The following is a 27674-nucleotide window of genomic DNA, read 5'->3' as shown; positions in this document are numbered from 1 at the left end:
ATTTAGCCCATGGTGACCTAAGATCAGAAAACGTATTTCCTTATGCCTGAAATTCATTCTTGTTTAAGAAACACTGTGGATAATTTATGCAGAAATCTTGATGTTAACCTTTTAGTCTTTAAAATTCAGAAATGCTGATGTATCATCAAAGCATTATTATTAAGGGAGAAAAAATGTAAAGATGTCTTAAAAACTCAATACTTGCAAATAGCCTATTTATGATATAAATTAACAAAAATGAACTCCATTTTATCTAAACTGAACACTTCATTATATTGTTGCTTTTTAGATGACATGACACCTTTGAAAACATTTGGTTGCTACTTTCAGAATTGTCATGTCTGGAAAAAAATATGGTTTACCATTTGTTGCCTTGACTTACAAAAAGATAAGGTCTGTAGTTTATACCTACTTTTTCACAAGAAAGTTTTAAGGAAGATGATCTTTCTTTTGAATTTGGACTTTTTGCATTATAGTTTGTGTTGCAAAGAAAACCAAGTGACATTCTTTTACAAACTTCTCCATGAATTCAGAGCATTTTTTCAGAGTATTCTCTTGTAAGTTAAGGCTTTCTCCTCCACTGACTTAGTCTATCCACGAGAAGGCTAATAAATTTTCTAAAATGAAAATGCAGGGGGATGGGTGGTTACAAAATATAGTTTCTAGTGAATAAAGGGTAATAAATAATGAGTTACTGCTGCTGCAGTTGACATGTAAAAAATCTTCCACAGCAGTGTTTGATTATGTCTTCTGTGTTTTGGGACAGTCTATGTCCAAGAATTGTTAACTAGCAAAAGCATATCAAAGTGGTAGTCTGCATCAATAAATAAGACTTTGACTTCTAATCTACCTACTGATTTTGAAAGGATAGATCTTGCAATCAGATGAGAGAGCATTTCTGTTTTTCCTGTTCCTTTTGGACCATGGATTTCTAGTATGTCACCATGGATAGGAGAGTCTTCATCAGCAAGCAAAAAAGGTTCCAGTGATTTTACTTTTTTAGTTTTAACTTCTGTCCTTCCATTTCAGAACTTCTACTCAGCTCTCAGTTTTTGATTGAGAATGCTTAGAAGTGCAAAGAATCATTCCAATGGGTGAATTGTCAAAGGATATGAACAAATTTTTTTTTAGACATTTGGGGTTAAGTGACTTGTTCAGGGTCACACAGCTAGTAAGTGTCAAGTGTTTGGTCTGAGGCCAGATTTGAACTCAGGTCCTCCTGACTTCAAGGCTGGTGCTCTATCCACTGCACCACCTAACTGCCCCAACAAATGTTTTTCAAAAGAAGAAATGAACCTATCAACAGCCATATTAAAGAGTGCTCCAAATCACTAATACTAGAATAAATGCAAATAAAAATAATTCTGAGGATTCACATCCAGAAGATTGATAAAGATGATAAAAGATAGAAATATTTAATATTAGAGGGCCTGTGGGAAGATAGGCAAATAATTGCAATATTAGTGGAGCTATGAATTGATCCAGTAATTATGGAAAATCAATCTGGAATTTTGTTTACAAGTGCCTTAAGAGTCCATAACCTTTTAACCAGAGATCTCACTGTGAGGCATATATTCCAAAGAGTTAAAAGAAAGAAAGAAATCCCCATATACACCAAATGATTTATTCAGCACTTCCTTTGGTAGCAAAGTAGTAGAAACCAAGGAGAAAAATATCAGTTGGTAAATGGCTAAACAGACTGTGGTTTATGATTTTAATGTAACATTATGGCACTCTAAGGAAGAAATGAATACAGAGAATACAGAGAAGCATGAACTGATATGAAGGAAAGTAAGCAAATCAGGGGAACAAATTGCGAATAGCTAAAACAATATAAATGGGAAACAAAACTGAATGGTCTGTAATTATCATGACCAAGAACTTGATGAGAAGAGTTAAGAAAATACCCTTCCTTCCCTTTTATGTAGAGGTTGGTAATAATGAGTGTAGAACATTTCATAGATTATTGATGAGTTGGTTAGTTTTTGCTGAACTGATTTTTCTCCCGTCTTTCTTTTTACTCATTTACAAGGTATGGTAGGAGTGTTGCAAAAATTGCTTCATATGCTGATGATGATCAGTTATCATTCTCCCAGCAAACTCTATCTGTGGTTATAAGTTGTTACTGAATCGTGTTTAACTCATTCTGTTAATGTGCACTATTATTCTTCTAGATTAGCATTGCTTTCTGGATAAGAATAAGCAACCTGACACATATCTGATTTAAAATTTTCATTGGGTATCTCTCTTTTTTTTTTTGGTGAAGAAATTGGGGTTAAGTGACTTGCCCAGAGTCATGCAGCTAGTAAGTGTTATGTGTCTGAGACCAAATTTGAACTCAGGTCCTCCTGACTCCAGGGCTGGTGCTCTGCCCACTGCACCACCTAGCTACCCCTCATTTGGTATCTCTTTTTTTTTTACTTCTCCCCTTTTGGGGAACCTCATAGACTTTATAACTATAACTAAAATTATCAACTTTCCCTAGGAATCCAAGGTGGGGGTAATGAGCAAATGAATATGAGATTGGGCATCTCAATCACTCAAGGAGAGGTTAGGCTTCCCTTATCATTAAGTCTCTCCTGTACCCGGGACCACTAACATGATAAAAAAAAAAGTGTATCTAAAATTAAAAGCTAGCATTATTTGTAATGAGGAAATATTAGAAGCCTTCCCAATAAATATTGGAAATGGTTGCTAGTTCTTGTAGCCTCAACTGAGTGGTACCTCTATGCTATTAGACAAAAAGGAATAGCATTAGTTAGAAGAATGGACAAATAGAAATGAGTGAAGTTTAATTAAAAGCAAGATCAGATAAGTTTACATGGGGAAGACATTCCAGATTGGGACAGAGACATCTCTGAAGAAAAGAGATGAAGAAGATGAAAGGGGAATATGGTGGGCTTTATATTAGTCAGTCAATACACATGCATTTATTAAGTGCTCATTGTGTGCCAGGCATTGTGTTAAGTTCTGGGGGACAAAAGAAAGGTGAAAAATGTACATAGAAGATGCATATATAGAGTAAAAGGAAACTCATCTTAAATAAGAGGGTTCTAGCTTCCAGAAGGGACCAAGAAAGGACTCCTGCAGAACGAGATGTTAAGAGGCAGAGGTCAGAAAAGGAGAGGATTTTAGGGATGGTTGCCAGCTAAGTCAAATCAACAAGCATTTATTGAATGCTAACTATGTGCTGGGCACTGTGCTAAGTGCTGGGAGTACAAAAACAGTACTTGCCCTTGAGGAGCTTACATTGTTGTGGGAAGACAACATGGAAACAACCATGTACATCTAAGATCTACTACAGACTAGACTGGAGGTAATCTCAGAGGGAAGACACCAGCATTTATGGAGACTGGGAAAAGCTTCTTGGAAAAGGTGAGTTTTTAGCTGATCCTTCAGGGAAACCAGGAGGTGGAGATGAGGAAGGAGGACATTCTAGGTATAGAGGGGACAGCCAGTGAAAATGCATGGATTTAGGAGATGTGTCTTATGTTAGCACCAACAAGAAGGCCAGTGTCACTGGAATGCAGAAGATGTGGAGGGGAATAAAGTATAAGAATATTGAAAAAGTAGGAAAGGGCCACCTTATAAAGGGCTTTAAAAGTCAAACAGAAGATTGAATATTTATTTGATCTTAGAGGTAGTAGAGAGCCATTGGAGTTTATTGAGTAAGGGGAATGACAAGCCAGATCTTTAGGAAGATCACTATGACAGCTAAGTAGAGGATGGATTGGAGTCAAGAGAGACTTAAAGCAGGAAGATTAATCAGAAGGCTTTTGCAGAAGTTCAGGCTTAAGGTGATGAGAGCCTTCATAAGGATAGGGCAGTGTCAGAAGAGAAAAGGGAGGGTATACAAGAGATGTTGCAAAGGTAGAATCAATAGACTTGGTAAAAGAGTGGATATAGGATTTGAATATGAGATGAAGAGCTTGGATGATTGGGAGGATGGTGATGCTCTTGATAGTGATAAAGAGTTTAGGAAATGGGAAGTCTTTTGGGGAAAGATAATGAGTTCTGTTTTGGATGTATTGAACTTAAGATGTTTTACAGAGTATCCAGTTCAAGATGTCCAATAGGCAGCTGGAGATGTGAGACTGGAGGTGGGCAGAGAGGTTAGGGCAAGATAAGCAGATCTGAGAATAATCTGTACAAAGATGATAATGGAATCTGTGGGCACTGGTGAGCTCACCAAGTGAGTTAGTATAGATGGAAAAGATAGCCAGCAAAGGCATGAAGGTAGGAGATGAGTGTTTTTGAGGAACAGAAAGTAGGTTAGTGTAATTGCATTATAGTGTGTGGATGGGAAATAAAGTGTGAGAATATTGAAAAGGTAGGAAAAGGGACAAGTTTTAAAAAAAATTTGTTTATTTATTTGTTTTTAGTTTTCAACATTCCCTTCTATAAGATTTTAAGTTCTAAATTTTCTCCCCCTCTCTCCACTAACCCCTCCCCAAACAGCATGCAATCTGATATAAGCCATACATATATAATCATATTAAACATATTTCCACATTAGTCATGTTGTAAAGAAGAATTAGAACCAATGGGGAAAACTTGAGAAAGAAGAAACAACAAAAAAAGAGAGAGAGAAAGAAAATAGTATGCTTTGATCAGCATTCAAACTCCATGGTCCTTTCTCTGGATGTGGCTATCATTTTCTATCATGAGTCTTTTGGAGATGTCTTAGATCCTTGCATTGCTGAGAAGAGCTAAGTCTATCAAAGTCATCACACAGTGTGGCTGTTACTGTGTACAATGTTCTCCTGGTTCTGCTCACTTCACTCAGCACCAGTTCATGTAAGTCTTTCCACGTTGGAAAGGGACAAGTTGTTAGGAGTTTTGAATTCCAGAGGACTTTATAATTGATCCTGGGAGGTAAGAGAGAGCCACTGGAATTTATTGAGTTGGTGAGTGACATGATCAGATCTAAACTTCAAGAAAATGTTGGCAACTATGTGAAAAACAGATTGCGGCAGGAGAAAACTTGTGGCAGAGTTCAACTAGAGGGCCATTGCAACAGTCCAGATGACAGTAGAGCACAGTCATTTAAAAAGGAAACAGAATCCTTCATTTTCTAAATGGAACCATAGTATTTTAGAATTAGAAGGGAACTAAGAGATCATTTGATCTCCTATAAACTCTAGCCTTTTGTTTTATTACCCTAAAGTATGGCTAGTAGAGTACAGGAAAAAGCTTGGAGGTGAAGGTTTTTCCTTTTCCGAGTTTCATTTTGGGTCCAACACATTCGCTGGTAAGACATCTGCCAGTTTATGAGAAGGGAAAAGTTTGCTTTAGAGAAAAGAGGAAAAACTGGATGCTGTTATAAATTAAGACTTGTGGTTAGGGAAGAGGGAAGAGGTGTGTTGGTGTGTGCCTCTAGCAATGCCTCAGAGCTGTTGGTTTCATAAATTCCCATTCAAATATGCTTTCCCTCTGTGAAATGTATGAAGTTTTTTTTTTTTTCCAGGCAAAGCTCATACTTCCCAGAATGCTAGCCTGTAGCTATGGAGGCAGATGTGAATCTGGCCCAATGTATGAAATGTAGGGACAGAACTGACAAAAGTTACTAATGGCTAGCAATAACTTTGCCTTTGTGACAAAGTTCAAGGATGATAAATTCAAGGAATTAAAATGTCTAAATGGCATCAGAGATAATAATCTTGTTAGTGGGAAGGGGGAGAGAGGAATCTGAGGTTTCATCAGAATGGGGAACTCTCAGAATGGAAACTCCTTGCGTCAATGACCACTGGCAATTCAGCTGTAACATGTTCTTATAGAGTTGTCTGGGGACACTGAGAGGTTAAATGACTTGCCTAGGGTTATATAGCCATTCTGTGTCAGAAACAATATTTTCCTAGTCCTTATCCTATCTCATGCTTATATAGTGCAGTACAGTTTTAAAGAATTCTTTATCCACTATACCATGTTGCATCTCAAAAATTTATAATAAGAATAGTAAAAATATACTTATATAATGGTTTATATTTACAATGTGCTTTTCTTACCACAGTCCTTTAAGGGAAATAATATAATTATTATCTCAGAATCTCACTTAGGAGGATTTGAGAGTCCATTTGGTTCCATTTATCACTGCTTGAGTTTTTCTTCCTAACATTACTAATGAGTTGTCAGCCAGATTGTGTTTGAAGACCTTTAGTGAAAGGGAATGTATAATCCCCAAGGTCGGTATAATACCCCAAGAGGATATAATCCCCCCTATTCCACTTTGGAACTTGTTTTAAGGAATTTTTGCCTCATGTCAAACTTTAGTTGCTAGACTGAACCTAACTCAGGAACAGAGCCTCAGCCTCAATCACCTTCAGTACTCAACCCAGGATATGAGACTTAAGTTCCAGACCTCCTGCCACCATGGTTTCAACTCTGATAAGAGTTGCTGAACCCAGGCCAAATCTCTCTTCTCTTCCCATCCCGCCCTCCAAGTTGAAAGAGAACTGATGGCTTGACAGGACATTCCCAGGGCTCTTGGAGATGATGTATCACATCTCTGTATTTTCAACGTAAGGCTAGGAAATGCTCACCTCCTCTTTTCCTTATCTTGACATTCTAGAACCCCTGGCAGCTTAAGCAAAAACTAACTGCCCTTCTCTGCTACCACTTCTTGTTTTCTCATCTCCATCCATCCAACTCAGCCCCACCTATCTAACCCACTTTCATTGGTGCCCTCTGGAACTCCTATTCTATTGGGTGTTTTGTTTTTGTTTTTTGGATAATTAATTAATTTATTTTTAGTTGTCAACATTCACTTCCGTAAGATTTTGAGTTTTAAATTTTCTCCCCGTTCCACTTCTTCCCCCCCTCCAAGATGGTGTGCAATCTGATATAGGCTCTAAATATACATTCATGTTAAGCATATTTTCCCGTTAGTCATGATGTAGAGAACAATTAGAACTAAAGGAAGGAACCATGAGAATGAAGCAATAAAACAATAAAGGAAAAAGAGAGCAAATGGTATGCTTCCATCTGCATTCAGACTCCATAGTTCTTTTTCTGGGTGTATAAAGCAATTTCCATCGAGAGTCTTTCACAGTTGTCTTAGATTCTTGCATAGCTATGAAGAGCCAAGTCTATCAAAGTCAGTCGTCCCACAATGAGGCTGTTACTGTGTACAGTGTCCTCCTGGTTCTGCTCATTTCACTCTGCATTAGTTCATGTAAGTTTTTCTAGTTTTTTTTTTTTTAAGTCTGCCTGCTCATCATTTCTTATGGCACAATAGTATTCCATTACATTCATATACCACAACTTGTTCAGCCATTCTCCAATTCGTGGGCATCCCCTCAATTTCCAATTCTTTGCCACCACAAAAAGAGCTGCTATAAGTATTTTTGTACATGTGGGTCCTTTTACCATTTTTATGATCTCTTTAGGATACAAACCTAGTAGTATTGTTGGGTCAAAGGATATGTACAATTTTAGGGTCCTTTGGGCATAGTTCCAAATTGCTCTCCAAAATGGTTGGATCCTTTCACAACTCCACTGACAATGTATTGGTGTTCCAATTTTCCCATATCTTCTTCAACATTTATCATTGTCCTATTTTGTCATGTTAGCCAATCTCATAGGTGTGATGTGGTACCTCAGAGTCATTTTGATTTGCATTTCTCTAATCAATAGTGATTTGGAACACTTTTTTATATGACTATAGATAGCTTTAGTTTCTTCCTCTGAAAACTGATTGTCCATATCCTTTGACCATGTATCAATTGAGGAATGACTTGTATTCTTATAAATTTGACTTAGTTCTCTATATACTTTAGAAATAAGGCCTTTATCAGAGACACTGGTTGCAAAAATTCTTTCCAAGTTTTCTGCTTCCCTCCTAATCTTGGATACATTGGCTTTGTGCAAAAACTTTTCAGTTTAATATAATCAAAATTATCCATTTTGCGTTTCATAGTGTTCTCTAGTTCTTGTTTGGTCGTAAATTCTTCCCTTCTCCATAGATCTGAAAGGCAAACTATTCCTTGTTCTTCTAGTTTGCTTATAGTATTAGTCTATATCTAAATTATGTACCCATTTTAACTTTATCTTAGTAAAGGGTGTAAGATGTTGATCTAGTTAGGTATGCAAAACACAACAGCCAATTACTATACTAATCTACTATTTGATAAATCCAAAGACTCCAGCTTCTGGGATAAGAAATCACTATTTAGCCAAAAACTGCTGGGAAAACTCCTATTCTATTGTTAATGAACTTCCCTTTATCTTAGACCTTTTTTCTTTTGGATTTCTCTAACTTTCTGGCACTCCTGAGACCTAGCTCCTCCTCAAATTTTCAGCTGCCCCCTCTAGTATTGAATGTGCCTTCTTTCTCTCATAGTCTACCCCAACATTAAGGGAGGAGTGGGCATATTACTTGTTTCCCATTGCCCCTTCCAGAGCTTCCTTCTGCTGCCACTACTCAGCAACCTCTCATCCCTCAAAGTTCATTTCATCTAGATATACCTCCCCTTGCAGAACCTGCTGGCAGAGATCCCCTGGGCCCCAGGACATTTTCCTCCTTTCTTAATGAGTTTAGCACCTAGTTCATAGCCTTCTCTATCCTTTTGACCCCTCCCCACTTTATACTTTGGAACCTCAGAAATGGGGATGTTAAAACACTGATATCTCTTCAGACACCCTCCCCTCATAGTTTATTGGCTTATTCAATTCCCATGACCTGTAGCTTCACTCATCAGTCACATATGGGCAAATTGCACTCTGATACTTAAAATCCTTCGTGACCTTACTCCAGCCTACCTTTCTAGGCTTATTACACATTCTTCTTCTTCACACAAATTATCCTAGGTTTTATGCAAAGTGCCCATTTGCCACTCCCTGTCCATGGCTTTCCAAATCCCAACACTCCATTTCCCCTCTTCATATTTTGACATAGATTGTCCCTTATGACTATAATCTAATCTTTTTTTTTAACCTCTACCTCGTAGTAATTTATCTAGTTTCTTTCAAGGCTTAATTAATGTACCATCTCTTTCATGAGACCTATCTTGATCACTTCAGTTCCTAGTGAGGAAATTATTTTGTATTCATTATGTACACATTTTGTTTTTATTTATCTGTGTTCATGTTATTTTTCCCTAATAAAATGTTAGCTCCTTTATGTCAAGGACTTGATTTTTTAAATCCCCAGAGCCCAGAACAGAGCCTGCTATATACTTCAGTAGGAGCCTAATAAATGCTTGTTAAATAAATGAATAAACCAAAATCTGCCTTTCTTTAGTTTCTTCCCATTGTTCTTGTTTCTGTTCCCTAGAGACAAACAGAATTAATCTAATCTCTCTTCCACGTGTCTGCCTTTTATGTACTTGAACATAGTCGTCATGTTCCCAAAGTCTTAACTTTTTAGGCTGAACATGACTGATTGTTATATGGCAAGGTCTCTGAAAGAGTCCTCTAACTTCCTGCTCCAAGTGCTAAGATCCTGAGAGAAAAGAGAGATGAGAAGTAGTTGATCATCTGCTCAGGACCTTCTCACAAACAACAACCGAGAAGTCAGTCACCAAGGATTTATTAAGTGAGTACTATGTGCCAGGTACTGTACTAAGCACTGTGGAGATGGAAAAAGCCAACACCACAGTTCTTACCCTCAAGGAACTTGCATTCCAATAGGAAAAGAGAAAATGCAAACAATGATATACATACAAAATATATACAGTATAAACAAGATATATATATATATATATATATAGAGAGAGAGAGAGAGAGATAGATAGATATATAGATATAGATATAGATATAGATATATGAAACATAATCCCCAAGGGAAGATACTGGTGGTGGGAGGGCTAGGAAAGGCCACTTGCAGAAGGTGGGATTTAATCTGAGGAAGCCAGAGAAACTGGAAAGCACAGCTGAGCGAGGTGAGGACAGTCAGTGAACAAGCAAATTCAGGTGATGGAGTACTGTTTTTGAGGAACTGTGGAAGGCTATTGTCATTGGATCATAAAGTATACGGAAGGGAGTAAAACGTAAGAAGATTGGAAAGGCAGGAAGGGGCCAGGTTGTGAAGGACTTTAAAGGCCAAACAGGATTTTATATTTGATCAGAGGTAATAGGGAGCTGCTGGAGTTTACTCTGTGTGTGTGTGTGTGTGTGTGTGTGTGTGTGTGTGTGTGTGTGTGTGTGTGTGTGTGTGTATGTAGGGGATAGGGGAGTGACATGGTGAGAACTTCAGTTCAGGTAGATCACTTTTGTAGCTAAGTGGAGGATAGGCCAGAGAGTGAACAGGCTTGAGATGAGGGCATGAACCAACAGGTGACCAAAAAAGTCCAAGCATGATATGATGAAGGTGGTTGTGTGAGGGTGGAGGCGTTGTGATGGTAGAACCAGGAGTTGACAACAGTTTGGATGTGGGGGTGACAGCGATAGAAAGGAATTGAGGATGATACCTAGATTGTGAAGCTTGGTGCCTAGGAAGATGGCGATGTCCTTGGCAATAGTAGAGAAGTTGGGAAGAGGGGAGATTTTAATGGAGAAAGATAATGAGTTCTGTTTGAATATGATAAAATCAAGATGTCTGTAAGACATCTAGTTTAAGATATCCAAATGGGCAGTTGGTGATCCAAGACCGGAAGGTAGGAAAGTATTTAGGATTATAAAAGATCTGAGACTCATCTGTATAAAGATGATCATTGAATTCATGGGAACTGCTAAGATTACCAAGTTGAGATGGTATAGAGGGAGAAGAGAAAAGCATCCAGAACGGATTTTCAGGGGACACCTATCCGGAAGAAGAACCAGCAAAGAAGTTTGAGCGGTCTGACAAGCTGTTTGCATTAAGGCCATAGAAGGAATTTGCTAAGTAACATCCTATCATGAGATGAAGTCCCCTGTAAATAAGGCCTGAGTGAATAGCTACCTGCAAAGTCAACCTTCAGTTCTTGGGAGTAACTAATAAGTGGTTAGCCACAAGTTAGCCACAGGAATGACAGATCGTTGAAACTCCAGGAAGTATGGAGGGCAAGGGTAATTTTGCAGATATGTGGAGAGTAAGCTATTTTTGTGTGTCTGTCAACACCAAGTAACAACTATGGAGGCACACAATGCAAATCAGTTTCTCTACTAGAGAAAGTTAAAGGATTTGACAAATAACTTTCTATTTCTAGGTTATCAGGGAGGATGGAGTGTTCCTTGAAAAAAATCAGAAAGGGAAAAATAAGAATCTGAAGAAGAGAGGAATCCTTAAGTGTGACAGAAGGTTGGAGGATAGAAGAATGTGAAACAGAAGGAAAAGATCACGGGATCTTTGGAGCTCAGTAACTGGTATACTGATCTTCCCATGGAGGTTAAATGTGGCACTCCCAGAGCACTCTCAGGAGGAAATAGCTTCTTCTGCCCTAAAGAATGATAATGTGGATCCTGGGCTGTCAACAAGACAGCAGTTTTGCAATAATGTTCAGTGTAAAAAAGATGAGGACTGGTAGTTAGCAACTCATTTAGGAATGCTGTGATCTATCAAACGGAAATGAACAAAAGAGAGGTATGTTTCCTTCCTGGTGCCTGTATCCAGTACATGATGTTAAATCAGATGACCACTACCATATTCTGGTGAATCTTGTGGGGATAAATGATGTGACCAGAAGGAACCATAAGCAAGAAACTGAAGATCTTTATGGCATGGAAGGTGCTATTGATTGAAGGCAGGGGATTCAGAAGAGAAAGGAAGATTTAGGAGAATATGATTTAGATTTGTGGGCCACCATTTAAAATACATGCATGATGAGTTTTTTTCTCTGGCTAGGGATGGAGGGCCAATAATATATATGTGCATACACACACACACATACATATGTATATGTAGATACATACATATATGTGTGTACGTAAATGTATGTATACATTTATACTTGTTTGAAGTCTTATGAATCTGATAAAAGGGCTATAAACTGAATATAATCAGAGGGAGATAGCTGTTAAGTTGAATACCAGGGTGAGTAATATTTAAATTGAATATCAGCAGGAAGGACCGCCAATTCAAAGGGAGGCAACATCAAGTACAACATTAGAACTCAATGCACAAAGCACAAATAAGAAGGAAGGTGAAGTAAAGATCTTAACTGAAGTAAATACATTTAACTAAATGCATGTTAACAAATATGTAAATCCATAAATACTTAATAAGTGCCCTCCATGTGCAAGGCATTATGCTAGGCATTGTAAATACAGAGACAAAAATTAAAATCTCTCTACCTCCCTCTTCCCTGGGACATGTTGTCAAAAACTTAGTTTATAAGTTGTTAACAGAAAAGTGGGATGTGTCCTTCAACTTTGACATTTTGGTTTTTAACAATGACTATTGTATTTGACCAGAGTTTTGTTCTCTCCATGTTGATATATTATAGTCATTGTGTATATTGTTTTTTGAGCTCTGTTTTCTTCACTCTGCATCATTTTACTCAAGTGTTGAAATCTTCATTTTTATAACTACTTATGGTAAAGTAGTCTTTCATTACATTAATTTACCAAAATTGCTAAACCATTTTGCAATTGTTGATCACAGATTTTGTTTCTAGCTTTCTGCTATCACAAATAATTCTTTAGTATAAAGCTGTGGTATTACAAAATATTTTTTATATTTTTCTTGCTGTGAAAAATATCCTTAGTATATAGTCATCTTTGGTATATGTGTGTGTGTGTGTGTGTGTGTGTGTATCAGAGGACATTCAGTTACTTTTCTTACTTGCATAATTCCAAATTATTTTCCAAAATAGTTGAATCAATTCACAGCTCACCAATGGTGAATTAATGTGCCTATTTTCCTGCAGCCCCTCCAACAATGAATTTCCCCACCTTTTCCAATCTTTACTACTTTGATAGATGTGAAGTGATACTTCATGTTTATTATAATTTGCATTTCCCTTTTGCATTATAGTGATTTTGAACATTTTTCTGGTGGTTATTGATAGATTGTATTTTTCTTTTTGTTCATATCTTTTGACAATTTATCTAATGGGGAATGGTTCTTAATTTTATATAGCAACTCCCTATAGATATTGGATGTCAGACTTTAATTAGAAATATTGAATGTAAAGATTACTCTTTATCTGTAACTTTTCTTCTAATTTGCATTAGATTATGAGCTCCTTGAGGGTAGGGACTATATTTTGCCTTTCTTTGTATCCCTAGTGCTTAGCACAGTGCCTGGCACATAGTAGGTGCTTAATTAATATCTGATTGATGCCTTAGGAGCAATATTTAAAAATATTAAAATTATTATTAAAAACTAGCTTTCCCCTCACACAGGATAGGCTAATTTTTTTTCTTTTAAAAGCTTTGAGATATTCCTTGAGACTTGCTTGGCTTAGGAGGCTAAGAGGCCAGGATATCTATGTCATTTTCTCATTACCTGAGTACAAAACAAACACAAAAAACTGGAGAGTGGAGTGTACTCCCTCTGAGGTTTGGCTTATGAAGCATGAAAGGTAACTTAGGCAAGAAAGCCTCATTCAGCTGAATCAACTTGAGGTGTCCTCATTGCCTATCCTTTCATTGAATATACTTCTCCTGTTATGGTTAAGTAAATGGCCCAGCTTGGAACACCTGTCCTTAAGAAGCTTATCACTGAGACTCAATAGTATAGGATTCATGACTAGCATATGGGGGAAGAGTAAATCTCATTCAACAGGAAAATGAAAGCAGCATGATGTAGTAGATAGCATTTCAATTTAAAAAGCATTTCCCCCAGCAACTACTTTCTGTAAGTCACAGCCAAGTTCTAGCAACACATAAATAAAATTGATATAATCCCTGCCCTCAAAAAGCTTGCCTTCTATGAGGGAAATGCAGTGTTTATATAGAAAATTAATTGTAATGAAAAATGGAGAGAAGGAAAAAATTTTACTTTGCTTATGCTTTTCTCTACCGAAGATAAAACAAAAAATGACTAACAAAGAGTTGAAATGCAAGATAACTGAAGATATGAGAAGAGAGCATCTAGATGCCCTCAATAAGTAACAAGGCTCATATGAACTACTTTGGAGAATATCGAAAGAATGATCAGATGTGATGGCTGACCTACTGTCAGAGTCATTTGAAAAACTATGCTAAATGGGAGAGGTATCCCAGGACTAAAGATAGACAAATGTCCTGATTTTCAAAAAAGTGAAGGTAGAATCTTCAAACTATGGACACATGAGTTGATTGCTTGAAAAATTCTAGAAGATATTAAAGGGATGGTTTGAGATGATTTCAAAAGGGAAGCAGTAGTAACTAAGAGCCAGTGTGAAAAGTTCAAGTTAGACAAACCTCATTCCTTTTTTTTTTTGAACAGGGTGACAATTTTAGTAGATATTGGAATACTAGAGATGTGCTACATCTGAATTTCAGTCAAGAATCTAATAGTCCCTCACGCTATTCCTGTGGACAAGCGGGAGAAATTAGTGTAATTAGGTGGATTTGGAATTGATTGAATGATGACTAGATCCAGACTACAGTCACTAACAATTCAATGACAGCTAGGAATCTGTCCTTGGTGCTGAGTTGTTTACCTTTTTATCAATGATATAGATGAAAGCAGAGATATCATGCTTAGCAAATTTTGAAATGACATAAAGCCAAGGAACAGCAAATACATCATATGATGGAGTCAGGATCCAAAGAGTAGAATAATGAGCCAAATCTCACAACATGACATGGAATAGAGATATATGCTTGAGATCTACGAATTATCAGCACAAGTGCCAGATAGGAGTGGTGTGGATAGCAAACAATCTGTCTGAAAGTTTTCAGGATTTTATTGAGACGTGGGATAAACAGTGTAACCTAATCGCTCAAAAAACTACAAGTTATTTTAGGTTGAATTAATAGAGGCCTAATGTCCACAGGGAGAAAGTAATAGTTCTATGCTACTCTTCCCTGGTCAGATCACATTTTGAATATTGTACACAATTCTAGGTACCACCTTTTAATAGAAATACTGAGTAGTGCTGTGATGGTATACAAACAGCTGTTGAGACTTCTAAAGCCAACAGCAGGACAGAGGTATATCATGGGTATCAATCACAAATTGGCTTAGAAATGTACATTTTAATCAGTCAACAAGTATTTATTAAGCATTTATTATGTGTTAAGTATTGTGTGAAACAGTGGGGATGCAAAGAAAGGGGAAAAAACCATGGTTCCAACTCTCAAGGAACTTACGTTCTAATGAAGAGACAACATGCAAATAACCATGTATGTGTAAGATATATAATAATGCTTTCAAAGCAGACCGATGATATCACAGGATGATGTACTGATTTGTGCCTGAATTGGATTTAAAATGAGGCAGAGTTACACAGAGTTGTGCAAAGTTGTATATATATTGTTGCACAAAGTTGTATATATCTTATATAAGATATATAACAGTGTAAATGGAAGGAAATCTCAGGGAGAGGGGACTGGCAAGTAGAATGGACTGGAAAAGGCCTCCTGCAAAAAGTGGGATTTGTGCTGTCTTTGACAGAAACTAGGGAAACTAGGAATAAAAGAAGAGGTAGAAGAGTGTTCCAGGCCTGGGGGATGGCCATTGCAAATGCAGCCAGGAAATGGAATGTGATGAGTGAGGGACAGCAAATAAGCCAGGGTAGGTAGATCATTTGGGGCAGGTAGGTGGTGCAGTGGATAGAATACTGGGCTTGGAATCAGGAAGACTCACCCTCTTGAGTTCAAATCTGGCCTCAGACACTTACTGGCTGTATGACCCTGGGCAAATCATTTAACCCTGTTTGCCTCAGTTTCCTCATCTGTAAAATAAGCTGGAGAAGGAAATGGCAAACCACTCTGGTATCTTTGCCAAGAAACCTTAAATGGGGTCACAAAGAGTCCAATACAACCAAACAACCACAAAGGCACAAGAGGAGCAATGGTCTCCAAGCAAATGATGGTTTGATACAATAAAAACAAAACAAAAAACCCTTCCAAATAATTACTAATTATTAGTTATTGGTTTTAACTGTTTAAGTGACATTGGCTTCCTTGATAGGGAATGGGTCTCCTATCACTTGGGATCTTCAGTGACCAGCTGACCACTTGAGAGTGACTTTCTTAGGAATTCCTATTTAGATAGGGTTAGATTATATTATCTCTGAAGGCTCTTTCAATCCTGAGGTTCTTAGATCTCCTCACTTCACTTTGCATGTAAAGTTCATGTAAGTCTTTGCATGCTTCTCTCTATTCATCATATTTATTGTTTCTAATATCCCACTATATTTAAGTACCACAATTTGTTTAACCATTCCCCCCAGCTGATGGGTGTCTTAGACCAGGTGCACACTGGCCACATATTCATGTTCTTGCCTAGCAGAGATTGAGTAAATCAGGCAAATAAAAATGACAACATTTTTACTAAATATATATTCTAAAAATTCTACAAAGGTATAGAAAAAAAAACACAACAAGGTAAAACTCTCAAGGTCCATGTTCATGTGCCCAATTCAGTAACTAAAACATCCTGCTTGAGAATAAATAGTTCATCAAGTCAGAAGAGCTGCCTTCTCTTACTGATATTGATTTATATAAGATTCCCCCCAGCCTGGGCCTTAGGGCATTTAGCCTATTCCTATTCTGAGTATTCATGACTAAACACTACATATAGTCTTTAAATCATTAAGGACATGCCCTCTAATAAGTCCCACTATGTCCCAAGGCCTGGATAGAAAGAATAACTCCCAAGACAATGACCATCTACTTTGTTTCTATTTTTTTCCTTTTGCAATATATAGATACAGATATAGATAGATAGATAGATAGATAGATATGTATATATAGATAGATATATACATCTCTTCTCTTCTCTTCTCTTCTCTTCTCTTCTCTTCTCTTCTCTTCTCTTCTCTTCTCTTCTCTTCTCTTCTCTTCTCTTCTCTTCTCTTCTCTTCTCTTCCCTTCCCTTCCCTTCCCTTCCCTTCCCTTCCCTTCCCTTCCCTTCCCTTCCCTTCCCTTCCCTTCCCTTCCCTTCCCTTCCCTTCCCTTCCCTTCCCTTCCCTTCTCTTCTGTCTCTGTCGTCTCTGTCTCTGTCTGTCTATCTGTCTCTGTCTCTGCTTTGTTTTAGTTGTTAAATATCTACCAGTACGCTAGAGAGTGTCTTTACCTAGGTCGAAGGCAATGACAGAAGAGAACAGAATAAACCCATGGGACTCTAGAAATCACATTTCTAGGGCTTAGTGGTTAAGTGAGGCTTTGCCTCCACAATGGAAACCTGTCCTGAAACTTGGCAATCAGAGTTGGAGGAGAACTGATGGAGGAGGGTTGGTGAGGTAGGAGACTATTTTATTGACCTATGTATGTGGGAGGGTCACAATGGCCTATTAGTCTCTCCTTTCATCTCTCCCTCCTAATCCCTAATCCTATTTTTTTTTTAGACTGGATCTCTTTATCTTTGCCATACTGGAAGCTCATCAGCCACTCAGGAGCCTGGTTCCATTGCTGATCAATATGGAAACTTTGACCTGCCCTGTTTCTGACTTGAGCTGGTTCATTTCCTTAGGCAACTGGTGGCTCCCTTTTTCCTGGAGGTTCATCATATAGGTGCCATATTTAGTGCAGACACTTAATCAGTTTTAGCTCTACTATAGCTCAGAACTCAAGAGCTCTTGTGATCTACCAGCCTCAGCTTCCCTAATTGCGGAGATTATAGGCAAGAACCACCAAGACTGGTCCCCAGTCTTTGCTCTTACCATAGCCTTCATCCTTCAATACCTTCCTGTTCTTCCAGTCTATTGTCCTCCTACATTGGGGCAGTGGGAGCTCATTCTAGTTGGGGAGTCTTGATACTAAAATACCCTTCATCAGAAAAAAAGGTATACCTCTAATGGAGAGGAGAGAGTCATTCTTTTCCTTTCCTTCACAGTTTTGACTCCTTTATAATCGACCCATTAAATTATATACTGTCCTCTACCCTGGAATCCTTTGATCTTTTTTATCTCTATTTTCCCTCATATCTTGCTAAACCCTAACCCTGAGTTACCCTCTCCCTTCCAAGTTATTTACCCACTCTTACTCCCATGCAGCTGATTGCTATGGCAACCTTGCCATCTAATTCAAGTTACCTGCTTTCCACCGTACCCACACTGTTGCGTGACTATCCTTTCATTCTCTTTTGAGGAACTTTTTACTATAAAATACAAGTTTCCCAGCCCGATATTTAAAGCCCTCTAAAAATCAAACTAAAAGTTATTTCCCTTAGTATGAATGACTTGGATACTTACTGGCTGGGTGACATATGCAGTTCCTATTCCAGCTATATGATAGCCTGGTGGTCATGCACTAACCAGAGGAAATACTACCCACCAAAGTGTTAGTAAAACTTCCTAGTTCCACATTGTTTGATCTATGTCAGATATTAGGGGCATTTTTCAGGTTGCCATTGCCCTGAGGGCAAGGGGACTTGAGTAGGTTATATACGTTATCTCTTTTCCCACCCTGTGTGATACCTGCCACACTAAAGAGACTGAGGCAGCTTGGGGAAAACTTTCAGGAGCTAGAAGTGAGTATTAGGCAAGCTCAGCTGATGTATCAGGCAGGGTTATTACCTAGAAAGCTAATTTCTGGTTACTGTTCCAGGGGATGCCAAGCTATGATGTAGGTTGTCTTAAGGTCATGAGTCACTCCAAAGTTGCAGAGACTATAGTTTTTCCTAAATAGAAGATTTTTTTTTTCTTGCAACATCATTAGAGCATTCACTGCTCAACAGTATATGCTACCTCTCTAGTTAATGAATAGCCAACCACAGAAACAAAGGTCAGGCTCATGCTCTTTTAATCTCTTGAGTTTGCTGTCAGGCCTGGCACTGTTTCTTGCATCATATCAGGAAGACTATAGTATTTTCTTTGTCTAGGGTTTCTTATATCCCATACCTTAATGGACAAACTCTTTTTAAATAGTTTTCTGCTCAACACAAATCTAAGAGTATCTTAAGGTACCATTTTGCATTCAAATAGAATCTCAGAGGTAGCAGGGTACATTAGAGGTCATTTGATGAAACCCTACCAGAAGCATGGATCCATTTACAACAACCCTGAGAGATGGTCATTAAGTCTCTGCCAGAATACTTCCAGTGTCTGGGAACTCATTCATTTTGAATATTGAGAATTGTGAGAAACTGAACTCATGTAAAACTATGTCATTTACCTTAGGGTGACTTAGACTATTAGAGTTGAATAGAAGGCATCTTCTTAGTTTCCTAGTTTTCTACCAAGCAAAGTAAGTTTAATTCCTCTTCCAGTTGATTTCCCTTTAAATACTGGAAGGTATTACACTATATTACTGTCACATTGTCCTTTTTTCTCCCTGATGAACACCGCCAACCCAGACTTTTATGAAATGTTTTTGCATCTTGGTAGTCTCATCATCCTTCCACCTTAAAACAAAACAAAAGAACAGGTACAAAAAACAATATTGGTCTTTGTCTCTTCCCCCTCTTCCTACCCCTAGTTCCACTTAGCAGCTCTTTGAAAAATTGCTCTGGGCCTAGTCTTCTCCAGGGGACTGCCAATTCTTTCCACATACTCTTTTGATCATCCTACTGTATCCTGTCTTTCCTAATCCAATTCAATACATATTTATTAAGCACTTTATTTTGCATAAGAGGATGTCAAGGTGACATGTAAGGATGAAAAAAATTGTAGTAGTCCCAGCTCTTGAGGAATTCACATTGAAAAAAGAAAGACTTAATTTTAATTCATGGTTAAATCTGAAGGAGTTTTTGTTTACTATTAATTTTTCTATTCAAAACATTCTGTCTCGTTAGAAGGATATGGTGGATGTATGTACACTTTCTGATACAATTTGTAAGAATAACCAGTTGTTAAGGACCATATGGCCAAGCACCTGGTTGTTTCCCTCATTTTGAATATGCTTCCTTCTCTCCTTGTTCTACTGAAATCCTACTCACTTTTCAAAGGATTTTAAGTCTTACCTCCTCCACAAAGCCTTTCCTCACTGCTCAAGCCCTCATGGATCTCTTCTTTGAAATCAATGGAGCTTTCTCCCCATACTATTGTCTTTTATTGTTTAAGGTTATTTTATATATTTTGTGCTCTCACCTGAATAATGAGCTCACTGGGTATAGACAATGTGTCTTAGACAACTGTCTTCCACAGCACGCAATGCCATGTGGAGGTTTGATGAATGTTTGTTGTTTGACCTTGTTACTTAAGTGGACTCAATTTCTTCGTCTTCAAAATGAGGCCATTCATATGATCCTAGATTTAGATCTGGAAGTGAACTTAGAGGTTATTGAGTCCAACCCCCTGATTTTATGGAAGAGAGGTAGGAGAGCTGCTCAAAGTCACACAAACAATAATGAGCAGACTTGAGATTTTAGTCTATCTTCTTTGATTCCATATCAGGGATGCTAAAACTCAGAATAGGCTAATACCTATATAATGTATAGCACACACTCTAAGGAAACTAACTATCCCAACTCCTACTAGTGACTAGACTAGTTGATGACATTTGAGCTAAATCTTGAAAGAGGACAGAGATCATATGAAGTGGAGGTGAAGTAGGAGAACACTCCAGGCACGGTGGTGAGTCAGGGGAAGAGCCCAGGGAGGGGAGAAATGGAATGTCATGAGCAAGGGAACAGCAGTGAGGCCAGTGTGGCTGGATGTATCACAGAATGTTTGATCCAAATAAAGTCTAAGAAGATTGGAAAGGCAGGAAGGAGCCAAATTGTGTCACCCAACTAGACTAGTTGGGTCTGCAGAGTGTGGCTACTCTATCTCTCATTTGGTTTCTAGGATTGACCCTAAGGGATGGAGGACCATTTTTCTATTGCAACAGCTTATGAGTCCTTATGGGCAGCTGGATGGTGCAGGGGATAAAACACTGGGCTGGAGTCAGGAAGACCTGGGTTCAAATCTGACCTCAAACACTTACTATCTGTGTGACCCTAGGCAAGTCACTTAACCCTATTTGCCTCAGTTTTCTCATTTGTGAAATAAGCTGAAGAAGGAAATAGCAAACCACTGCAGTACCTTTGCCAAGAAAACTTCAAATGGGGTCACGACAAGTCAGATACAAATAAAATGACTGAATAGCACAAGTTCCTATAGGTGTGCTTCCTCTGATGATTACTACCTAATATCAATTAGTTACGGACTTAATTAACTTTTTTCCCCTTTTGCTAGGCAGTTGGGGTTAAGTGACTTGCCTAGAGTTACACAGCTAGTAAGTGTTATGTGTCTGAGGCTGGATTTGAATTCAGGTCCTCCTGATTCCAGGGCCAGTGCTCTATCCACTGTGCCATCTAGCTCCCCCCTACTTAATTAACTTTTGAAAGTGGTATTTACTAAGGTAGTATAACAAAAACAGTACAAAACATTCTTCCAAAAGTCTATGCCACACTCTCTCAGCAGTACATATAGAGTTCAGGAGAAAATTGGGCTTAAGCTTAGAGAATATGGAATATCACTATTCCTGGAAGTCTTGTTTTAGAGTTCTCAGGATGTTTCCCTTAGGTGTGGTATAGCTTCTCTACTGGGCTCTTTGTTGGGTCTTGAATCTGCTTTCCTCATCTCATCCAGTTAGTCTCAGCTCGCAATGCAGACACTGCTAAGAGGCCAGGGGGAAGTTCAAAATCGTCTGGACCACTGGAAATTCACAACTTTCTCCTCTAGCCAAGATGGGAAGAGAAAGCCAAAGACAAGTCTGAGGTCATCTCCTTTCACCCCATTCCCAAATGTTTCCTTCTCAGGAGTTTGATTAAAATTTTCTCTCCTGGCTTATCTATTTACTGGCATCTCCAGTTCTAACATAATGGTTTTATACAGGTCTCCAAAGGCTATTTCTGAACCCTCAGCTAATCCAAACAAACTGCCTGTAGTAACTAGGAGGTATCTAGCTCTTGTTCACATCCAGTGAACAAATAACATGTGTCCTCTCACTGATCAATGTATCAGAACATAGCATCTTATCACTTACTATAGGAGGGGCAGATTGATTTAACTGGCTTCCTGAATTGGCCCCTCACCCTTAGGGATGAATACTCAGGACAACATAAAGGGTTTTTTAATCCAGATCTTTTGATTCTAGACTAAGATTGTTTCCAACTATTAATTTTTAAGATTCTGGGATTTATTCTTTGGATTTATTGTTTCACCTTCCTCCTATATGCTTTCACAAAATCTATACCCCAATCCTTTAATCTCTCCTCCTCTCTGACTGACAGACTCAGTCATACTGAGAGCTCAGGTATCAACTGTTCTGCAGCTAAATAACATAGCAGATAGAGTGCTGGGCTTGGAGTTAAGAAAACTTGAATTTGAATTCTTCCTTGGACATTTACTAGTTGGTCAGATCCTGGGAAAGCCAGTTTCCTTATCTTTTAAAAATTTTTTTAAATTTAAATTTTTTTTTTTTTTAGTTTCTAGGCAATTAGGGTTAAGTGACTTGCCCAGGGTCACACAGCTAGTAAGTGTCAAGTGTTAGGTCTCAGGCTGGATTTGAACTCAGGTCCTCCTGACTTCAGGGCCAGTGCTCTATCCACAGTTTCCTTATCTTTAAAAAGAGGGTAATAATAAACACCTACCTTACAGAGTTGTTGTGAGTAAAAAAAAATGGAAATTTCTATATATCATTTATATATCTATATATATATCACATAGATATAGAGATCATCTGCATACCTATATCTATGCCATTTATATATCTATATCTATCATTCGTATCTGTATCTACATCAATACTTATACCTATCTATCATCTCTGTCATCTGTATATCCACGTAGATATTTTTCATCTCTCTCTGTCTCTATCATCTATGTCTATCTATAGCTATCTCTATCTCTATCATCGCTATCCATATATTCTTGTGCTTTAAAAACCTTAAAGCATTATATAAACGCTAGCTGCTCTGATGATGATAATGATGATGTTGACTGACAGTGCTTCCCAGAGGAATAAGCACTTTAACCGAAGACCTGAAAAAAGACAATGGTCAGAGAGCAGACTCAGGGTAGAATTTCAAGTACCGTGACCACTTCATGCTTTCCACAACTTGGCTGCTTCCTGCCTTTCCGATCTTCTTAGACTTTGTTCGGATCAAACACTCTTTGATACATCCAGCCACACTGGCCTCATTGCTGTTCCCTTGCCCATGACATTCCATTTCTCCCCTCCCTGGGCTCTTCACCTGGCTCACCACCATGCCATTCTCCTACTTCACCTCCACCTTGTAGAATCTCTGTCCTCTTCCAAGATTCGGCTCAAATGTCACCTTCTCCAGGAGGCCTTACTCTCTAAGGTTGCTGTTTTTGGAGTCACAGGACTTGATTTTTTTTTGTTTTATTTATCTTTTTTTAAAATTTATGACATAAAACAAACATTTCCATAACATAGTAGAATAATAAAAAAAGATTGCACATAAAACTGCAAATCTAATATGTACAACTTGCTATTCCTTTTAAATATATAATAAATTTATCATGTAAATTTCTTCTTTTTTCTTCCCTTTCCTCTCCCCTGAACAAGAGATGGCTGCCATTAGACACTGATATATGTGTGTGTGTGTGTGTGTGTGTGTGTGTGTGTGTGTGTGTATATATATGTATATATGTATGTAAAATCATTCTATACATAGTTATATTTATCAGGTCTTTCTCTGGATGCAGATGGCATCTTCCTTCATTATATCCTTTGTAGTTAATTTGGGTATTTATAATAGTCAAAATGACTTAGTCTCTCAAAGTTATTCGTAAAACAATATTGCTGTTACTGTATACTTGACATTAAATCCCACCTGTGATACTTGCTACCTAAGTGAATTTGAACAAGTCACACCTAGTCCTCAATTTTTTCATCTGTAAAATGAAAGAGTTGGACTAGTAGGGGTCATAAATGCACTCAGTAATACCCCCCCCCCTACAGTTTGGACTGGATTAAAATGTAATTAGAAATACTTAATGATTCTCATTCAGCTCTCTATCCATGGTATTATAATCCTATGACTTCTCACTTTATGATAGCTAAAAGGAGAAACTGGGAAAGAGACACTTGTAGCTAAGAGAAAATCTGGAAGGGCTTTTATTCAGAGAAGGTTTGAGAGAAACTTCTAAGAAGACTTTTTAAAAAGCAAAATTAATGGGGCAGCTAGGTGGCACAGTGGATAGAGCCCTGAAGTCAGGAGAGACTGAGTTCAGCCTCAGACCAAACACTTGACACTAGCTGTGTGACCCTGGCACGTCACTTAACCCCAATTACCTTAAAAAGAAAAAAAAAAGCAAAATTCATGATATTGATAAATGTCTCTATCAAAGGAGGCTGCTTGGGGCAGCAAGAGGAACACTGGATTGGGAGTCAGGGGACTTGGGTTCTAAATCTAATTCTGCCAGTAATTAACGAGGAACCTCAGAGAAGTTTTGCAATCTTTGACCACAAAGCCCTTGCCAGTTCTAATATTCAAAAGCTTCCTCTTTGAAGCTGAATTCAGGGATGAAAAGGTTTTGGGGAGGAAGTATTAGGAATTAAAAATTAATATATCATTTATTTATCAGATATCATTGAGCAAATACATACACATATATGTACCTAAAGACTTTACTTGGTTTTAACATTGTCTTCTCTAAACATAGTGTTGATTTAATGTTTGGTTACATTTAATATTTTAATAAAAATCATAAAAAAAGATCCACATATTTATTTATACCACAAATCATTGTTATTTCTTGGGAGAATGGGTAAAAAGCTACATCTTCAAACTTAGGAAGCACATATACCTTTATTTTGAATCAAGTCACTGTGGTACAAACTGGTCACATCTTCCTTAACAGCAGTAAAAGTAAATAAAGGGCAAAAATCAATTTCTAACCTGCTGAAACTGCAAATCAAATGATGAGGTAACAACCTTGTGACTTCTTTCTTTCACTTTTCCCTTTCCATCCCCTCTACAACCTTCCTAAACTAGCCCAAGCAATAAGTATGAATTCCTCCCCAAAGTAAACATATTCATCCATCCATCCAAAACACATTTATTAAACACTATATGTAAGAACTGTGGGAGGCATGGGGAGATACATAATTTAGATTTTGCATAGTTTATATCTTCATGGACAATTTAGTTTAGTAAAGTCACAGATGATTAGATATAATCTTGAGGAATTTTGTCCCAAAATGTGACATGGAGAGCAAGTGTTGAAAATAACTTGTCTCCTCACTCTGAAAAACTTTCTGATAATATTTTGTTTCCTTTTCATAACACACAAAAGCTATGAGAAATATGACTTTGTCAGCACATTCTAGTGAGATTGCTCTAAAAGTTCAGGGGGAAAACTCGCGTACTTATGCATAAGGAATTGTAGAAAGAGTGCTGATAATAATGTCATGAGATCTGTGTTCAAAATCTGGGCTCCGAAATTTACTAGGTATGAAACTTTAAGCAAATCACTTGACCTTATTGGGGCTTCAGTTTCCTCATCTGTAAAATGAGGGGATTGGACTAAATATGACAGGTACTTTCTAGTTCCAGTATTCAGTAACATTAACTATATAATATGAAATGCAAATAACACATTTGTACTTAATTACTTGAAACAGGTTGTTTTTTTTTTAAATCTAGGGTTCAATATTTCATTTTATGAGAGCAAGGACTAAGAATAGACCATTACTTAGGATATAACACACAAGAAGAGTACAATAAGGGAACATAGTTTATTTTTTTTAATAAATTCACGTGTGGCAGAAAATGCCATTCTCTGTGATATGTGAGTATTTATTTTGTGATGAGTTGTCATGTGCATTCAATTCATGTTTCCATGGACAGAATATTTCCAATGGATAGAAACACACAGTAGGGGCTGTTTGCAAACCCATTAGAGTCCATAAATGCTTTATCTCAGTTCTGAATTTTATTATATAGTTTATTACTATTATTATAGTTTATTCAATGTGCTTATTTGTCATTTCAGAATATATTGCAGGACCTTGTCAATCCTCATTTATAATCCTCTACTGGTGAGTAGAAACTTGTTATGTATTCCATGATAGAGTTGATTCATTTGCTTTCCTGAACCTCAGGTGTGTTAAAATTATATCTTGTTCTAGTCCTCCCCCTCCCTCCCTGTTTCTAGTCAATATAGTAAGTTTTATAGGTATAAAGGGGGAAGGAAATAAGATTATAAAAAGGAACTGGTAAGTCATGTTCAAACCTTCTCAAAGACCAAAGTAGCATAATTTACAAACTGTATCATATATTAACCAAAATTCACATCCTGATAATTGGCACTGGATTAGGAAAACCATCCAGGCATTGCTTTTCAGGGTTGTGATCCTGTGATATGTAAATTCCAGATAAAATCCAAATCTCCACAGTTCCAGGCCACAGAACATCAATAAGTTGCTGATAACTTTGAGATGATTTGGATATGTTAATGAACTAACCCCAAGGTGGCACAGAAGGGAGTTGGTCTGTTTCCCCCCAGAAAACCTATAAAAATGAGTCCTCAAATTCCTATCCCCCCAGCACTTTTCCTTCTCCACTGGATCCATGCTGCCTGGTGCTCCCAACTCTAATCCATGGTTATACGAATGGTTTTCTATGACTCTTCCCTGCCCTATCCTCTTCCTCACACTGCCTCCCTTCTCCATCTCATTCCCCTGTCCCCCTAGCTGAGATGTCTCCCTCTGTATCCCTCTCCACTTTTTAACCACTTGTCACTGTGCCTTATTAAAGTATGATTGCTGCCCCATTTCCTGCTGCCAAATGTGGTCTTTCCTGAGGAGTTTCCAAAGAACCAGGTGTGTCTGCCCCAGTCCATAATTTCATAAATTAATTATAAATTCTCTCAGTTATCTTATCTGTAAAATGGGAATTACAATACACTAAAGTTCTATGGAAATGCAAATTATAAATAAATATTTATGAGAATATTTATATGATTATCTTTCTTAGTGCCTTAGTACACCATATATGATGAGTTCTTAAAAAATGGTCATTAAATGAATAGATGAATAATTGAATTTCAAAAAGTTGATTAGTTTTCTTTTATGTCTTAGATGTGATCTGATATCATAACAATAAGGAATTATGAACAATTATTTGACTTTCATTGTACTTATATAGTATTTTAAGGTCTGCAGAGCATTTTATTTTGATATGATCTCTTTTGATTCTGTGACAAGAATTGTAAATAGCACTTAGGGTAAGCACCACAAAACAGACAAAAAGCACCCTCAAATCAACTTTTTAAGACCGTTTCATTCGTGAGGGACCTTGACTTCAGACCTTGGGACACAAGACCCTCATTGGGGGGACACAAACTCTGGAACTCTAGCCCCTGTGAGCAAAGAGTTGGGATACCACAAAGCTACAGCCCCTGGGAAACCTCTGCCAGAGGAGAAAGAAGATTCTACTGGGATATATATATATGTAGCTAATGATAGAAGGAAGCAACATCATCTGGTAGCTTCCTATTTTATCTAATTATTTTTAAGTACTAAAATACCAATGCTCTCAGTGCATATTAAAATTAAGCACCTTCATGCAAAGCATTGGTTACTCAGCTCTAGTTATGGATTTGTTCATGAGGTAGATGTTAGGAACAATCTCCAATAAGATAGCAATCAATAAAACTGAAGGTTCCAAATATCTACATGCAACTGCACAAGGTATAGGAAATAAACTAGAGATGTTAGCACAAGAAATTAGATTTATTGCATAGTAATCACTGAGACTTGGTAGG

General features: G+C 37.6%; 1 protein-coding gene, 1 long non-coding RNA gene and 1 pseudogene across 5 annotated transcripts in view; 1 reads left to right on the top strand and 2 right to left on the bottom strand.

The window, feature by feature from the left end:
- LOC144456890 (uncharacterized) overlaps window positions 1-27674 on the top strand; it is a 192437-nt gene that overhangs the window by 149710 nt on the left and 15053 nt on the right. The window contains exon 2 of the long non-coding RNA XR_013486088.1: window positions 25902-25947. This is a non-coding gene — a long non-coding RNA (uncharacterized LOC144456890). The remainder of the gene's footprint in view (window positions 1-25901; window positions 25948-27674) is intronic.
- Window positions 1-27674, bottom strand: part of LOC110220472 (stimulated by retinoic acid gene 6 protein-like) — a 119739-nt gene that overhangs the window by 84952 nt on the left and 7113 nt on the right. The gene's annotated exons all lie outside the window — the stretch shown is intronic.
- LOC110220463 (DNA repair protein XRCC2 pseudogene) lies at window positions 254-23146 on the bottom strand (annotated as a pseudogene).

Source organism: Phascolarctos cinereus, unplaced genomic scaffold (genome assembly GCF_003287225.1).
Source record: "Phascolarctos cinereus isolate Bilbo 61053 unplaced genomic scaffold, phaCin_HiC Scaffold_4;HRSCAF=312, whole genome shotgun sequence".
In the NCBI taxonomy this organism is placed as follows: Eukaryota; Metazoa; Chordata; class Mammalia; order Diprotodontia; family Phascolarctidae; genus Phascolarctos; species Phascolarctos cinereus.
Note: the sequence above shows the minus strand (reverse complement) of the source record. Positions and strands in the feature narration are given on the sequence as shown.